This window comes from Phodopus roborovskii, unplaced genomic scaffold, assembly GCF_943737965.1.
Source record: "Phodopus roborovskii unplaced genomic scaffold, PHOROB, whole genome shotgun sequence".
In the NCBI taxonomy this organism is placed as follows: Eukaryota; Metazoa; Chordata; class Mammalia; order Rodentia; family Cricetidae; genus Phodopus; species Phodopus roborovskii.
The window spans coordinates 3,375,367-3,393,934 of NW_026126470.1; the positions used below are offsets into that span (position 1 = coordinate 3,375,367).

Consider the following 18,568-nt stretch of genomic DNA (forward strand, 5'->3'; position numbering starts at 1 on the left):
AGGTATTTTAGCTCTTGGCTAGAAGAATTATACTAAATATCACAAGGTGAACAGGAAGCCAGGCAGGGTAGTGTTATGTAACAATTAACACATAACATCTTATCCTCTCACCTTGAGTAAAAACACAATGCATAATTTACAAAAGAATGAAAGCAGCTCAACAGTATTCTGTGCAAAATGCAAGTACAGGCAAAGTTAAATGCAGGTTGTAGTCTGATGAGATGCAAATACAAATGAAAATAATGCATATAAACTTATTGTTTGGAGACCGTTGTCTTCAATGAGTTACAGAGAAACATAAAAGATTCAAGTCATTTTTATATACCAGGCCAAGTTAACTTATGTAAGGTATTTAAAGCATGCACACAGGCACACACACACACACACACACACACATTAAGACATTAAGCCTGTATTATCTTGTATAATAGAAACACACATAAGGGTATTTAATTTTTTTCTGTGTTGCAAACTGTTTGTTATAAATATTTGATAAAAACCACAGGCTTAGGCACAAACCTACTGCATCTCTCACAGTGACACTGCCTCCTCCCTAATTCTGTTCCACTGGTTATTTAGAAGAATAAGCTTACATATCAATGGTACACACTTGGCCTTATCATATCATCTTATATCTCCAATAGCTCTTGGGTTATATCTCCAAGTGCAGAGTAGAGAAAGGAAGCTTTTCTTTAAAGTAGCATCCTCACAGCAAGTGTGTCTATTAAAGTAGGCTCTTCTGTATAGTTAATGTACAAAAGATAACCTGGCAAAGAAAACCTTTGGTGTTATTAGCCCTTTATGTTCCCAATCCATCTTCATAGATGGCCCACTGTTAGATGGAAATCGGCCTCTTCTATCATGTGCTCTATCTACCTCTCTTCTATTAGGAATCTCAAAACTTGAGAATTGAAAACATAAATTCTATTTTTCTGAAAAGGATTACACTACACTTTAAAGGTAATCCTTCTTTCTCATAAAGTAAAGCTCCCCCAGATCATAGTCATTGTCCAGCAGAACCACTAAACAGTAGGAAGAGTTCATGGACCATGAGGAAATAGAAGCCTCTTTCTCTTTTTGTACAAGTGTAGTGATCTAACCCAGAGTTTACGTGAGACTCACTTATGAAATACATAGCCACCTCCTCCTGGATTGTTTTAATAATTGCTAATAGGTAATGAATCTTTGTTTTTATTATATGAAATTTTATAACTACAAGGAATTAGGAAATTCTGTTTTCTGAAAGATACATTATTATTCTAAATGCCTATTTACATAAAAGATAAGAGATATACATGGCCATGGGAAATGCAACTTCCAGTCTATCCTGAGGATGCCACGAAGAACAAAATTACTATTTAAAAAGTATGTATCTTTTTATTAGCAAATACAAACTGTAAAAAAAAAATAATGAGCTTCACTGTGGCCTTTACATGCACATATACAAGGCATTTTGTTGCCAATTGCTGTCCTATTATTTATGTGTATCACTGGCTTTCCTTGTCATCACAAGTACCCTACCAATTTCTATAGACACCCTTCTATCTATCTAAATGATTTTTGTGTTTTTGTTAAATTTGCTTTTATTTCTTAAATTTTATATATGAGAGGTTATGTTTCTAAGACTGATATGTGTGTGTGTGTGTGTGTGTGTGTGTTTGCAAGGTTGATATTGGGTATCTTCTATTACTGCCCATCTTTTTAAAAAATCATTATTTTGAGGCCAAGGCACTCACTGAACCTACAACTTACTGATTCACCTACACTGCCTGACCAGTGAGCTGCATGAATGACCTCTCAGCTCTGCTTCTGCAGCCTTAGGCTAGCAAATGAGCCCTGCTGCACCTTGTCCTTTATGTATGTGCTGGGATTACAACCTAAGATCCCTTATGTGGGCATTCTACCGACTGAGCCATCTTTCCCACTCTGATGGTAGCCAATTTTGCTTAACATGATAACCTTCAGTTCCAATCATATCCTAGAATAATTGCATTGGTTTCATTATTGCTCAATGGCTGGAAATGTACCATTATCTATATGCATCATGCTTTATCCTCTGTGCTTACATTGATGGCCTCCTATGCCACCTCTATAATGGGTCTATTGTGAAAGTGCTGTGATGTAGGTCCTCACAGGCATCTCTATTTTATGCTGCCTTAGATTCCTTCTGGTTGTAACCCATGAGTGAGTTATATGGCAGTGCTTGTTTTAGTTTTTTTGAAGATTATTCATACTGGGTTCAAATGACTGCACTGGTTTACATTTCCACCAGTGCTATTTAAAAGTTCCATTATCGTGCCTTCACCAACATTGGACCACATTCACTAGCTTTAGTAACACAGAATTCCCATAGCATACCATTTCTCCTTTTAAAGCACACAACTTACTAGAACTTAAGAATTTTTTCATCCTTCCAAAGAGAACCTCCTATGTACCATCATACTCTGCTATGCTCAATAATCCTGCTCTACACTAGGCAACTACCACCCTACTTCCTACCACAATGGGGTTCTACCTGCTCTCCCTATTTCCCAAGCAGAAACATGCAGCACTTTAGGACTATCTTCTCTCTGTTGTAGACCGATGTTTCTGAGACTCTTTTGTATTGCAGCACATATCAGTGTTTCATCTGTACTATTACATTTCATTCATTTCATATCTATTTAACGTTGATGTGTATTTGGATTACTTCCACGTTTTAGTGATTGTGCCTATGAGTTTTTAATGGTTTATTTTAATGTTGTTATCAACACTTGAAGAGACTTTGATTAACTGCTTTGCTGTTAACTGCATGACAATTTGTGTTCTGCCAATAGTAAGCACTGTCATTTAAAAACTGAGATTCTGGTATGTGAAAGCAATACAAACTACTTCATACATGTTGTTTCAGAAGCCACACACTGTTCCTTATCAATTTCTAATTCATTTGGCCAAAAGTTCTTTTAGAGTACATAAAATCCAAACCATTTTCATAATAACGACATGGCATATATCTATCTGCTTTTTATCATTAGGTTTGTATTTATGTGAATGTCACAAAGATATAATGGGCAAAAGGTCAGGAGACTAATATGAATCAAGAGAGTAAAATGGAAGTGGAAGTAGATTGTTATTTTTATGGTCTTCTTTGCCATATGCAGAGAAAGCTGAACTGTCCTTAGTATAGCAGAGACACATCCCTAAATCTTGACTGTGATTACATACCTGCAAGATCAACATCTTTGAGACAGATTAAAAGCAGGAATGGACATGGGGAACATCAAATGGAAGTACATTAAAAACAGCCCTTCGAGGGTATGCTTGAGCTTGTATATTTGCAATAATCAATTATCAATTCAGACTGACCCTGTAAAAGTCTAATAGCCTTTGGTTATACACCTTTCTGCAGCCATGCTTATTTCCAAAACAGGGACTTGCATAAAAGACATTAACATGCAAAAGTTCCAGAATGTAGGGCATTCATTCAGAATGAGAGTTTACCCTAACATGGCAGTTTTTGAATGCAAAGCCCCTTTTTATAATCTATTACCTTGATTAGCTACTGGTTACAATTTTTGTATCTTTCAATCTGCCTGCTTAGTCGCCATCTATCCATCCATCCATCCATCCATCCATCCATCCATCCATCCATCCATCTATCCATCCATCCATGTATCTCTCCATTGTTCATAAAATATCATTCAGGTGAAAGGTAAGCTCTAAAAGTAATGAAATATTACTATTTGTGGTAGTTATGTCTTAATTGCTACCACATTGGCCTGGGGAAAATACACATTTAAATCCCAACGGTGGGAATTAAGTGTAGTTATTATCACCTTCATGCACTGGTGCTGTTAGGTTTTATAAACACTACACAATAGTGCTTTTTAAACTATGGGTTACAACTCTACATGGGATCATGTAATTGGGTGTGGGGTCAACAATATCTGATAATAGCAAAAGTCTTAAGAATATGCGATGAAGCTGGGAATTGGTGGTGCATGCCTTTAATCCCAGCACTTGGGAAGCAGAGGCAGGTGGATCTCTGTGAGTTCAAGTTCAGACTGTTCAGACTGGTCTACAGTGCTAGTTCCAGGACAGGCTCCAAAGCTACACAGAAAAACCCTGTCTTGAAAAAACCAAAAAAAAAAAAAAAAAAAAAATGCAATGACCAAAAATCAAGTAAAAATTAAAAATAGTTGTGTGACAAATCCAGGCATTTCCAGTAGTGTTTGCTCATGTGCTTATGTTGTATTTGTGGGACTTTACTGTAGCCCTCGCTCTGACACACATGTGTACTTTGTATGGTGCGTGCTGTTACACCATGCAGTGCCAGGAACTCTTTGAAATACATCAGCATACATCAGCTCAGATACAAGACACACATATTATGGACAGCAGTGTTTTTAGTGAACATATAAAGTTTTCTGCTGTTATGAAAACATAATGCTTTAATTATGGAAAACAAAGACTTAATATTTTCTTGCACAATTCTTCAGCACATAAGTATATTTTTGGATTGCATTATAGTAGAATGGTTGAGTTTCAAATTTGCTAATTGAGGAGCAGAGGTGAGATTCATAAAGGAAATCATTTAATAGACGTTACTCTGGAATTAGGGCAGAATTTCTAATAATATCTGAAATGGCGCTAAATATACTGCCGTTTTGTATTACATATTAATACAAAGTAACACTCCCAGTACTGATGACTCTGAATCAAAACATCGATGAACTATGTAAACCACTAAAGATGCTGTGTTCTATATTTTCAAGTATTCAGAACAGATCAAATTATTTTAAAATATTTTCAATTTTTTAAAAATATCTAATTATTTCCCAAAAACATGTACGTATTATGTGTACATATGTTTGGGCATGAATAGTGCATGAAGAGCATAGACATGCACACACCATGCTATACATGTGGATGTCTGAGGCCAATTCATGTGTTTGTCTTTCCCTTCCACCTTATTGGAGACAGGATATCTTGTTCACTTTAGTAATTACCAGGCTGTCTGGCCTATGAGCACCTGGAGATGCTCTTTTCTCTATCTCCCTTCTTGTCAGAGGAGCCACACACCCGGCTTTGTGTGGGTTCTGGGAACCCAAACTCATTCCATTACACTTGTAGTGCCAGAGCTTTACCCTCTGAGCTTCTCAATAGCATCACAATTTGATTCTCTTTTTAATATTTATTTACTAATGCACATGAGTGCTTTGTCTACATGTATGTGTGTCTACCATATGCATGACTGGTGCCCTTGGAGGTCAGAAGAGGGAGTCCAATCTCCTTCAAACTGGAGTTATTAATGCCTGAGTAGCCATGTGGATACTAGGAACTGAGCCTGGGTCCTTGGCAAGAGCAAGGGCTGTAAACTGCTGAGCCATTGCTCCAGCCCCCAAGTTTTAATTCTTTATGAGTAGATAAATAATCACATCCCTTTCATTAGAGTGAATGTTTCCTTTTGTCTTTAAAGGATAATGAAGTCATTTGCAAAGAGAGTGATTTAAGACAACAATGTCTTCATTATTTATTACTAGTAAATGGTTGATTTCTACATGTTTTTATATTACACATACATGTTATATAAAAGGAATAAATGGGTAAAAGGAATTGTGAATATAAAAGTTTAAGAAGCTCTGAATTAGAGAGTGTGCATTCTTATGTATTAGGATGGTCAGATAAAGAGCTATCCTCATCTTTATCTAGCCTTGGCTAATTTGGGCAGCACTATTTAGCATAATAAAATATGCTGTAAATGATTTCTGAGAGTATCAAACCAAGAACATTCCAGAAAAGTCAGTGAAGGCTATTTTACCCTTCTATGTCTAGGTAAGAGGAATAGCCTCATTTATTCACAAATGAGGCACTATACAATATTTTTCTCTAGAAAAATGTAACTTTGTTCTCCAAACAAAATCCATATCCCATTTTCTACTCATTGACAACATCACTTTTACAAATTTAGTTCAGGACTTGGCTTTCTTAAATATTGTGTGTGGTTAATAAAAAGTGACAGAATTAAACATTTTTTAAAATGTCTCAGAGTGTACTGATTACCACTGCTATGATATTCCTATTGTTTTCCACAAAATAGGTTGTTTTCTTAAGGCTGGGCAAGTCTTACCCTTTTTATGCAGCTCTTCTAACACAACATGCACCATGCTGCCATCCACAGCATAGTGCTTGATAAATATTAATTCAAATTCAATTGAATTGTTTACGAGGGGCGGAGAAAAATGTGAGAACACTGAAATTTAATATCTTTGGGCTTCCTCCTGGAGATTAATCAAAATGAAAGTGTGATTTTTTAAAATATGACATATGGTTTCTTTCCCGAAAAGCAGGTCCAAATGAAAGCAAGTGAAGGTGACATATTTACACAATGCATGTGGAACATAGTAGCTAGAATTCTGATTTCACCCTGCTCTTTCTTGCCTGACTGCTGAGAAACGGGGAAGGTACTCCCTGACTGACAGGAAGGGTGATCCTGATTGGAAGGGCTTTCTGAGAGCTGTACATTATAATGACTGCTATTCTGATAGCTGCAGAGAGCTGCATCCCAGCCTTCCTCAGACCCTGGAGCACAGCACCCTCTAGATCTGAGCTGTCCCTGGGATGTCACATCATCTTGACAGCAACTGCAGCTGTTTGGTTGGTTTTCAAGGCCCTTCTCTGTGAGTTGCACCTACAGACACGTTAAGCTTTTCAATGTTCATTCTTCTTAGAGTTGAGGTAGCTGGTCCAAGCTTAGAAAAAAAATATTAGAGTGTCATGCTGTCCAAACTCAACATATAATAGTCTGTTGGGTTTTACCTTTTGATTAATACATGCAGGTCCTAAGGAAATCAAAATCTTATACCGAGATTGCCTAACATTCTTTGGTGGTCTTCAGCGATAGAACAATATGTAATATGTCCACCATGAAGATGGAATTATGACTCTTCTTTAGATTCTCATCCCCAGTCCTTATCTTGATTTATCTCTTTTGTGTGTTTAGTTTACCCCTAAAACTGGTAACAGCTGATAATACACTGAGCTGATATAGTTCCCTTTTCATGACAATTTTGTTTTCTAAGTTGCCTTTAGTATAAATACATGCTGTGGGAGAATACTTATTAAAATGTTTGCTGTGGGGCGATGGTTGGTAGAGGAGAACACGAAAACCCAAACCAAGAAATGTGCTTGTACTAGAGAGACAGAAAATAAAATAGTGAAAGTGGGATCATTTGAAAGAATGATGGTAAAAACATATGACAGAATGATTAAAATAAAGAATGTTATAATGGAGCTTGTGAATGGTTATCAGCACACATCAATGGGTCAGATTAAGAATGAGTTACTTTGGAAAGAGGTGGGAAAGCCAGGCAGGCTAGAATAAGTTACATGGGGAGAGCAAGAGAGGACATGGAAAGGTTGATAAGGTAAAATCAAGGAGAGCCACTGAAGTCATCATTCAGAATATGAGGAGAAGGTGGAGTATGACTTCATAGTAAGTGAAGAATGCCACATTCTTATTTTCATGTTATCAGTGGAAGCAGAGATGTAAATTTTGAAGTTAATGTGATAATCCAAGAAAGAGATACTGGCTTAGATGAAGTTTAAGATTTATTTTAGAAGCTGATTGGCAAAGCCTCTCATTAACTGAACAGAAGAAAGCACTGATTTAGGAAAGCTAAGTTCTTCTTTAGAACCAAACTTACCTTATCATATTCATGCTTACACTCTAAGGGTCTATCCCAGGACTGACAAGTGACAAATACTCAAGAGATATTCACTGAATTAAACTGCTGAATGCATTTTTTCTCTTAGAGAGAGAAGCCATTCAAATCCTCCATAAGCAGTAAGATATGTTTCTTGCACTATTTTTTTCCATAGAAAGTTAGATTTGCTAGGATTTCCCCCAAGAATATCATGTATGAACAGGCTTTGAAATGCTGATTACACTTGGAGCTATCTCCACTTTTAAAAGCAAGATCCTTTCACTATAAATAACAGATCCTTGCATTTCTGCTATAGATCTAGAAAAGGAGGGGGTAAATATCATCCAACATTTCTGTTATTGTTAAAGAATGTTGGTAATAATGACACCACCAACAAAATAGCCTTTTGAAAGTGCAAAAGATCTGACTACCATAGTATAAATCAAACTTCCTAAGCTCTTGCTGAAAAATGTGCAATATTGTATAAAAGGTAGGTCTGTCTAGTGATTCATGACCTGGAAAGGTTAACTATGAGTGATAACATTATACCAGTCGATGGCAAGCTGGTACTCTTGAGCAGAATTTCTAAAATTACACACCATTCATTGAATACATATCTGCAAAGGATCCAATTCTCAGCACAAGACCTTGGTTTCCTACAATGAATAAATCACACACATGGTGTAATAAGCACTCTTGGATAATGACAGTGCCTTAAGATCTAAAAGGAAGTTATTAAAGGTTGTTTAATGTGTATGCTAGAGCATCTTTTTTTGTTTACCTACTACAGGTTACATGAAATGGTTGCAACCTTTTTAAAACATACATAGTGAAATTTTATTTCAGAATGAAATTATGCTGTTTTCAGGAAAATGGATCATTATAGTTACTAAATTAAGACAGTCTCAGAAAGACAGATTCACATGTTTTCCACTACTTTTTGGTCCTAAGTTTTACATAGTTACATAAAATTATACACAAACAGATAATATGAAAGTAGAAGCAAAACTGTCTAGCGGGAGGGGGAGGGATGAGAAAGGAGAGAGTAAGTGGGGGTTGAGAGGAACATATTCAAAGTATATTGTATACTTACAAGAAAACGATCTTAAGTAAGTAATACAAATTAAGAATGTTATGTAAAACCAAGCCAAAATGACAATCAGAAGGCTTAGCTGAAACCTGGAAAAATTATTATATCCAAACTCTGACTTATACAATAAATGGCTGTATGAGAAGTGGTTTATAGGAAACTCATGCCACATACCATAGGTTCTGTCAAAAGCTTATGGCCAGTGAGCTCATGGGCCCTAAGGGGATTCTCTCATTATTAGTTTGCTAAATGGCAATGGTATCTGATCACAGAGATAAGGATCTCTGTATTCATAGATCCATGATGTTCTCAGCCTTCATCTGAGAAACTCCCTTTTGCAAAATCTGGCAGTTACGACCCAAACTCACAGCCAGTCAAAGTGCAGGGAACCAGTGTCTGTGGAGAGCTCACACATGAGTGGAACATGCATGTCATACTCTCAAGATTCATGGGACATTAAGGAACAGAGGGTTGAAAGATTGTGAAAGTCTGCATCTGGGGAAGATCAGGACATATCTTGTAGTTATGATATGATTATTGCTCTCATAAACTCACACTACATGCCCTTGGCTACACAAGACCTGAACAGTCAACGTTCCAACAGGCGTAGGGGAAGGGCTCACAAGGTTCTACCTGTACCTGATGGCTGCTTGGAGAAGGAAATCAGTTTTCTCAAGTGGTATTGCCCCTAGGAGGCTTACAATGCCCCTATTGATGGTCCCACACCCAAAAGTATAGGGGCAGTATTAATCAGACTTGGTGAGTTACATAAGCAAGAGACTAGGTTATGCACTGGAAGCATGTGTGCAGGGTGACAGAGGAGTTGGAAGAAGCTAGTAAGATAAAAATACAGTTTATTCAAGTATCAAATACTGGTCTTGTTCAATGCTAACTGATACATTTGTAATGTAAGCATTATACCTAAGGCTCAGGGAAAAACACAGAAGAAGGGGAGGAAAGATTCTAACAATTCTGAGGACCAGGATGTCTGCTATTAGATAGTGAGCCTATGAAATCTCAGAAGTATGTTTTGCTGAACAAGATTGGCATGATGAGAATAGGAGTTGACATGCCATCATGGAAGGGAAAATTCCTCATGGTTCTACATCTATATGGAAAGGTCAAAGGCTGCTGAGAGAGGGAAATACCAGTCACTTCCAGGGAACAGAAGTGATAGTACAAAGGGTGTTCAGTTTAAAGTGGTTAGGGATACATGTACACCCAAGCAACAATAAATGTATCAATAGGTTGTATATACAGGTGTGCATATGTAATATATATATATAAATATGTATATATATATATGTATATATAAATTCATACCTACAAACATAGCAATAAAAGTAAAGAAGAGATTATGAATTCAGGAAGGAGGACACATGGAAAGAATTAGAAGGAGAGGGGCATGCTTGAATATTGTCGATGCACCGTCTATGAAGTTCTCAAAAAATAAATTCTCAGTAGAGGAATTTAAAATGGCTGGAAGACACTTAAGAAAGTGCTCAACATCCTTAGCCATTAGAGAAATGTAAATAAAAAAACTCTGAGATACCATCTTACTCTTTTCAGAATGGCTAAAATAAAAAAACCCCAATGACAGTTTATGCTGTAGAGGATGTGGAGAAAGGGGCACACTGCTGATGGGAGTGTAAACTCCATACAACCACTTTGGAAATCAGTATGGCAGTTCCCCAGGAAAATGGGAATCATTCTACCACAAGATCCAGCAATTCCACTCTTAGGCATATACCCAAGAGATGCACATTCACACAACGACATCTGTTCAATTATGTTCATAGCAGCATTATTTTTAATAGCCAGAACCTGGAAGCAACCTTAATGCTTCTCAACTGAAGAATGGATAAAGAAAATGTGGTGCATTTACACAATGGAATACTACTCAGCAGAAAACAAAACAAAACAATGAAATCTTGACATTTGCAGGGAAATGGATGGAACTTGAAGAAACCATTCTAAGTGAGGTAACCCAGTCAAAAACAAACAAACAAACAAACAAACAAACAAACATGGTATGTACTCACTCATATATGGATTTTAGACACAGAGCAAGGGATCACCAGCCTACAATCCACACCACCAAAAAAGCTAGGAAACAAGGAGGACCCTAAGAGAGACGTACATGGTCCCCCAGAGAAGGGGAAAGGGACAATTTGGAGCATGGGTGAGGGGAAATGGAGTTAGGAGAAAGAGAAGAGGAGAAGAGGAGGGGAGAGGAGGACATGAAGAAGCAGGAAGATTGAATCAGGGAAAAGATAGAGGAGAGCAAGAAATGAGATACCATAATAGAGTCATTATAGGTTTTAAGAGAAATATGGCACTAGGGCAATGGTCGCAGATCTACAAGGATGACCCCAACTAACAATCTAAGCAATATTGGAGAGACTACCTTAAATGCCCTTCCCTAATAATGAGATTGATGACTACTTTATATATCATCCTAGAGCTTTCATCCAGTAGCTTATGGAAGCAGAAGCAGACACCCACAGCTAAACACTGAGCCATGGACTCCAATCTGATAGCTGGGAAACCAGCATATAACCAACCCAGATTCCCTGAATGTGGATGTTAGTTGGGAGGACTAGGCAGTGTATGGGGCCTCTAGTAGTGGATCAGTATTTATGCCTACTATAGGAATGGACTTTGGGAGCCTATTCCACATAGAGGAATACTCTCTCATGGAGCAGCCTAGACCATGTTTCAAATGATATGACAGACTTTGAAGATTCCCTATTGAAGGCCTCACCCTCCCTGGGGAGTAGAAAAGGGTTGGGATGCGAGTTGGGGGGCAGGGAAGGAGGAGAGGGGACTGGGATTGCTATGTAAAACAAGCTTGTTTCAAATTTAAATAAAAGAGATTCTCTGCTTCACAGAATTGATATATAAACCCTGGGAATGATATGCCCCCCTCCCTTCTGTGTTACCAGATGCTACTGTAAGAGAACAAGATTGTCATTAAATCACACGAGATAAAAAAGATTATAGTCTGTGAGAGCATAGCCAAAGGAGCTGGCCTTTGGCTTCTATAGTCCCTTGTACCTAAAATATCTTCACCCATATTATCTTTATGTTTTCTCTTCCTTTGTTTTGATAACTATTTTTTCTACTGATAAAGTCTATTTGGGCTTACAAATGCACACAAGATGAAAAGTCTTGTGGAAGAATGTGAATGATACCATTGAGTAACCTGTTAGTACGAGTTCCTCAAGCTTCATATGCTAAATACAAATGAGGAGATGAGAACTTAGATCTGAGTCAGATGAAGTTCAGAGTAATGGAAAAGTGGAGACAGGTCTAACCTCGGGGCACCTCCGGAGTGGTTTTATTATCACATGGATTTACAGCAGGAATCATTGAATATTTGAGGACCTGGGTAATGGACATGAAGACAGAGTTAGTTATAGAACAGAAAAATGCCTTGAAGAAAAGTTTGCAGAAGGAAGGTTGTATAGAAGGAAGGAGAGCATTCTCTTCCCGTCTTTACAGGAAACTCCCAGCCCCATTTCCTGTTGGACATTACCTCCTTTATCTAGGCTCTGTGTAAAAGAGACTTTTATGGGTCTGTCTAGAGACTTATGTGATATCTTCAAGAGAAATATTTGTGGGAAAATGCATTCTGAGTTCTAAGCAGTGTATTTATTGGCTTTGAAGAAGACAGTCCATGGAGGGCTATATTTATGACTAAAGTTTAAAGCTAAAATCCAGTGCTTATGTATTTCTGAATCAGAAAGCTGGCAATGCTATGACTATTTAACATGTTCCTGAATCTCAAAAAAGAAACAGGTAGGATTATTTGTAGGTTTGAAAGACCCAGTAAAATACTAAGTGAATAAAATAAAAGTCATTGTCTATTTTCTATTGAAAAGTTTGTAGATTTTTTTGTAGTTTCCCTATTGAAAATCTTAAAACTTTTATGAATGCTTAATAAATATCTCAAAGCCATTGTACAATAGCCATCATGACTTTTGAATTTATGTTTGAAAGTTGTATTCTTAGTTATAGATGAGAGAAGACGACCAGTAGAATCAGAAATTTCAACCATAAAGAAACTGAAATTCATTTTTTTCTATTCCTATAAAATCTAGGAAGAAAAGTAGATACAGATTTATGAAGCATGCTATCTTTCTGAATTATATTTAAGAACTTAAAATGGATCTGAATATAATATAGCTTAAGCCCATCAAGCTTACTATTAAACTCGGGATTTTTTTTCTTTTTAAACTTTTTGGTAAGGTTTTCCTGAATATAATCTATGTAACTCACCATGTATAGCCTTTATATAAAGCTATATAAAATTTTTGATATTGTTTGGCCTTTCATTTAGGGAAGAACAACATCATTGCAGTACAACAGTATTGCTCTGGGAAGGATTTGTAGAATATATCTGTGCATGTTTGCAAAGAACTCAATATCTAGTTATGTAAATCCAGAACTTCTTGTATAATTGAAACCTAGAAGCAAGACCACAGAGAAATGCAGATAGGAACATACAATATCTGTATTTACAATTATAATTTTACATTGTGTGTCAATTAAAAAGTACCCCAGTCAGGATGGCTAAGATGAAGAAAAGTGATGGGGCTAAACAGGTGTTTCTGATTAAAAGATCTTCTTACAGATGGCATGGTTTTAATTTCCAGCACCTACATGGAGGCTTCTAAACATCTGTCATTTCAGTTTTGGGGCGTGCCCTGCTCTTTGTGGCCTCCTTGCACATTACTCATATACGTGGTGCACAGATTCAAATGCAGACGAAACACCCGTACACATGAACTAATTTAGGAAAGAATGAAAGAGAAAGAAACCAAGGCTGCAGAGGATGCAGGGAAAGGCAAACCCTCATTCATTCATCATTGATGGGATTGCAAACTGGAGCAGCCATTATGGAAATTAATTTGGTGGAGAGTCACCAAAAAGTTGAAAATTATCTGACATATGATCCAGGTATATCATTCCGTGGCACGTATCTAAAGCACCTGATCGCCTTCTCCGGAGATACTTGCTCATCCATGCTCATTACTATTCCTTCATAATAATGCCTCCACCAGGAAACGGAGTCAGCCCACATGTCCATCAGCCCGTGATTGAGTAATAAAATTGTGGTCCATATACACAACAGAATTTTATTCACCACAGCAGATTTTGTGGTCTGCAGTCTCTTACAATCTTTGAGCCCTCACTTCCCCGAGTATCCTTGAGCCTCAGGTGTAGGTGTTGCATTTTAAATTTATCAGTTGAGACTGAGTCACTTATTCTTTGCACTTAGACCGTCTGTGGATGTCTGCAATAGTCATCATCTGATGCAAAAAGGAGAGTTACACTTATGATACTGTTTTAGGAAAATGGCAGTAGTGGGTTCTTCTCTAAGGTCTGTGGCCTTTATATTCATGTGTAAGTTAGCCAAATTTATAACACCCTGCATGGATTTCCTATCAAATGGGCCTTAACTAACAAGATGTTAGCTTTCCTCAAGATAAAAGTGATACAATTTTACTCTGGGCAGTATTTTATTGGACCAGACATCATTATCATTTGTAGCTTTTACAACTAGGTAGGATTATTAATTGATTTTTTTTTCTTATTAGCTTGCATAGAGTGTTTGGATGCTATGAGCTGGTCCTGAGGGATGAGGTTTCTGGGTCAGTTCTAGCTTGAGTTCCCCAAATTCGTTGTCTAAAGGATGTGGTGTCTTCAGCAATAGCATCATAACTTCAGCTTCTAGGAAGTAAGAACAATAACAACATCCTGTCTTGTTTGGAGAGTCTCTTGGTTGTTCTGCTTCTAACCAACAATTTGAAGGGAAGTGTTCCCATGCCTGGAAATGGGTTTTTTGTTAGATATTCTATGCTTTTGGGGAACAGCATTGTCAGCCTTTGTGGAGTAATTACATTTAAAATATACATACACATGTACATGCATACAACACACAGATGTTTTAAAGTAAACAAAACAAAATGTTTCCCATGGCTTTTAAAGACATCTTGTGCTATTTATCTATTTCCTCCCCATGTGTATTACACCATACCTCCATCCATAGTTAATCTCCTTCCTCAGCTCTAGAGAGGATGCTCTTACTTATTTGTGGACCGTAGCTCCATATATTATATTTGAGTGTATATCTGAAGGCAGCAAAGTAGAAAGGAACCTTGGGGAAGAGGGGGAGATGAAACTGTAGAGAGGTGTAGTAATAGGATCAGGGCACACTATGAAGGGGCACAGGGGGAAAAAGAATGGGGAGTACACACACATGCACGCGCGCGCACACACAGGCACTTGCATACATACCTATACATACATACAGGACACACACACACACACATATGCACACACACATACACATATATAACACACACACACACACACACACACACATGCACGCACGCGATACTGGAGTGAGCACCAATGGAAGGATAATGCTCTCCTCAGGATCCATAGATTTTCTAACAAAAACCGCAGTGCCCGGCAGAGAACACCTTCCTTCAAATCATTGATCAGGAGAGTTGAAGAGATGCTCCAAGACAATATAGAATATTGCTATTGTCCTTAGTTGCCTCTTACGAATTAAAATAAAACGCTGTTTCTTTAGATGTCACATACTTTTGTGACAGAAGCTAGAGAAATCAAGCTGATAGTAACCTGGAAGTCTCATCCCTGAGAACTGGTTATTATCGTGCCAGAAAGTGCTATGCAAGTAGCTAAAGGTAACCTCACCATCAGTCCTTTACAGCGAAAGACCTCTGAGCCACAACAATAACCAACCTGACAAGATACATTTTTTTTTATTTAAATTCCTTTTTTTCATTTTACATACTAACCTCAGTTCCCCCTCCCTCCCCTTCTCCTGATCTGCTACCTCCCCCTCCCCACGCACACTCCTCAGAAAAGGTAAGTTCTTCTTTGGGGAGTCAACAAAGTCTGGCATACTAAGCTGAGGCAGGACCAAGCCCCTCTCCACTGTATCAAGGCTGAGCAAAGTATCCTAACATAGGAAAAGGGCTCCAAAAAGCCAGTTCATACGCCCGGGACAAGCCGTGGTTCCACTGCCACACCCCTAACAGATCAAGCCACATAACTGTCACCCACATTCAGAGGGCCTAGTTTATTCCCGTGTAGGTTCCCCAGCTGTCAGTTCAGAGTCTTTAAGAAACCTGGTGCTAGGGAAATTCCCAGGAATCCATAAGGATGATCCCAGCTAAGACTCCTAGCAATAACGGAGAGGGTCTGAATGGGCCTTCCCCTATAATCAGATTAGTGACTACTCTAATTGCTTCATAGAACCTACATCCTGTAACTGATGGAAGCAGAAGCAGTGACCCACAGCCAAGCACTGGGCTTAGATGAAGAGTTACAGATAGTCAGTGGATGCTGAGGCAGGGTGCATCAGATCTCTTAGGCATGAGCTGTTTAGTTTTATCAACAGTAAGCAATCAGTCCTACTAGTTGAACTCAGTTGGTTGTATAAGGGTATAAATATTTCAAAGTAACAATTACAGAAGAGGCCACAAATTCAAATACAGGAGACACTGTAGAAGGGTAGAAATGAGATATTATAGTGCTCATGCATGAAATTCTCAAGATTTTCAAATTAAAACAATCAGCAAAATTCTTATATGTAAAAGGAGGAATTAAAAACAGACTAATAAAGGCTAATTTCATGCTAACAGGATGGATGATATTATACATTCTATTGAGACAGGTTTGGGCTATTGATACTTTAACACTATTTAAAAAACAAAAAAAATCAGACAAGTATGAAAATGACATAATGACATTCATTATTTTGAATAAATTTAAAAAATATATAAAGTCACCCAGGAACCTAGACAAAAAGAAGGCTAAGAAAGTTAAGACGTATTCCATCTGAAAGAAAATAAATAGAACCAGAAAAGTGAAGCCAGCCTTTTATCGGTTCTAGTACACCATGCTCTCCCACAATTGAATAATTATTGTCATGGTAATTTTACTTGGATTTTATTGCTAAGTTGGAACAGATATGCTAAATAATAACATTGTTCTGAATTAAGTTTCACCTATTTCTTCTTAAAATTAATTAAGATGAGATTCAACTATATCTTTTATGGTTTGAAGCATTACTAGTAAGTGCATTTTTTCACTGTTGAACATAAAACAACTATGATACAGATTAATTTCATTCTTGTGCCTCTGCATGAATATAACCACACACACACACACACACACACACACACACACACACACACAATTTTCAAGGAAAGTATGCTAATAAAATTCAGCTCTTATTATTAATAAATAACTAGCATAAGGTAAAACGCCATCTTTACTAGATTTATAATTTGAGGACATAAATATTTAAAAGATCCCTTTAATTTTTTAAATTAATATTTGCTTTGCATTTGTTCAAGGAGCACTTCAAATGACTCATATTACTTTTGAAATGCTGATATGAGTGCTATGCATTATTGAATACTCATATTCCTGAGGTATATCTAGGTCTTTTTAGTGGTAGAAAACAAAACCATTGATAAAAAGGGGAAGGAATGAATTGAAAGACAGTTACAAAATTCTCAGGGACATGTTTTAAAACATATAAGAATACTATTAAGATGAAATTGTTGGTACTGCATTATATGCAGGATGTCCTATGTGTTTTGTGTATATTACCTAATATACACAATAATATAATATAGTTAATAATTTTAAGAATGATGATTTCCAGGAGCTGGGCTAAGTAGGTATAACAGGCTAATAGATACTGGGTTTCAATCATATTATTTTATATTTTTACCTAAAATTACATTATATATATATAATATATATACATATATTTAAAGTGAAGATATATATGTATATATATATTATGAAGTTATATCATTATACTACTCAGGGTGATAATAATGCTCCCCCAATAGCCATAGACTATTTAACAAAATCCCCAGTACCTCTTTCCAAGTTTTTGTTCTTGTAACTCCCAGGGGTTTTCAAAACAATATAAACTATTTCTGTTGCCCTTGGTTGCCTCCCTTGAAGTTGAAGGTGAGTTGTTATTGCTGAAAACATTTTATACTTCTGATACAGGACTCCGAGAATTAGAGTTGAATCTGACCCCAAAGCCTCCTTCACAAGGACTGGCTTTCATAGTACTGGAAGGTGGTATGGAAGCTGCTAAAAGAGGAAAGCTTCAGTAGTCTCAGCTGTGATGCCTAGGAACCACAACAATGGCTATCATGACAAGATATTGTACTAAAGGAACAGTAGTGGTACTTAAATCTTGGTGGTAGCCAACAGCTGTCTAAATGAACTTACAGCTCACTCAGCAGGAGGGAAATCATACCTGTTACTGTTCACCTAGTCTGTTATTTATGGCTAGTGCCTAGTGAGATCATGGAACTTAGAGGGACATCTACTACCACTGCTTTCCCAAATCAGCATAGTTGTAACCTGTATTTTAAATAGTTATCTTTATGTGTACAGGTAAGGGTATCAAAGAAGCCTTATTTTTGCAACAGATGGAACTCATTACAGAAATCCATGATTGGCCAAAATGTAGAAATGCACTGATGTGAGGTACTCAGTCATGATTGATACATATAAAATGCAACCCCTACACCTATGGCTCTGGGAACCTAGTGGAAAAGGGGGCAGGAAGATTGTAATGGCCAGAGGACTAGTAAGTCTGTTGTGAGACTATGTCTTATAGATATCACAAGGAAGCTACCCACATGTTATAAAATGGAAGATATAAAGCTTAGAGACTGACACCATTCATTCAAGTACTATGAATCTTATTTATGAAATG

General features: G+C 37.2%; 1 protein-coding gene across 1 annotated transcript in view; it reads right to left on the reverse strand.

Annotated features, from left to right (window-relative positions):
• The window catches only part of Epha6 (EPH receptor A6), a 769,688-nt gene that overhangs the window by 107,459 nt on the left and 643,661 nt on the right, over nt 1-18,568 (reverse strand). The window lies entirely within an intron of this gene.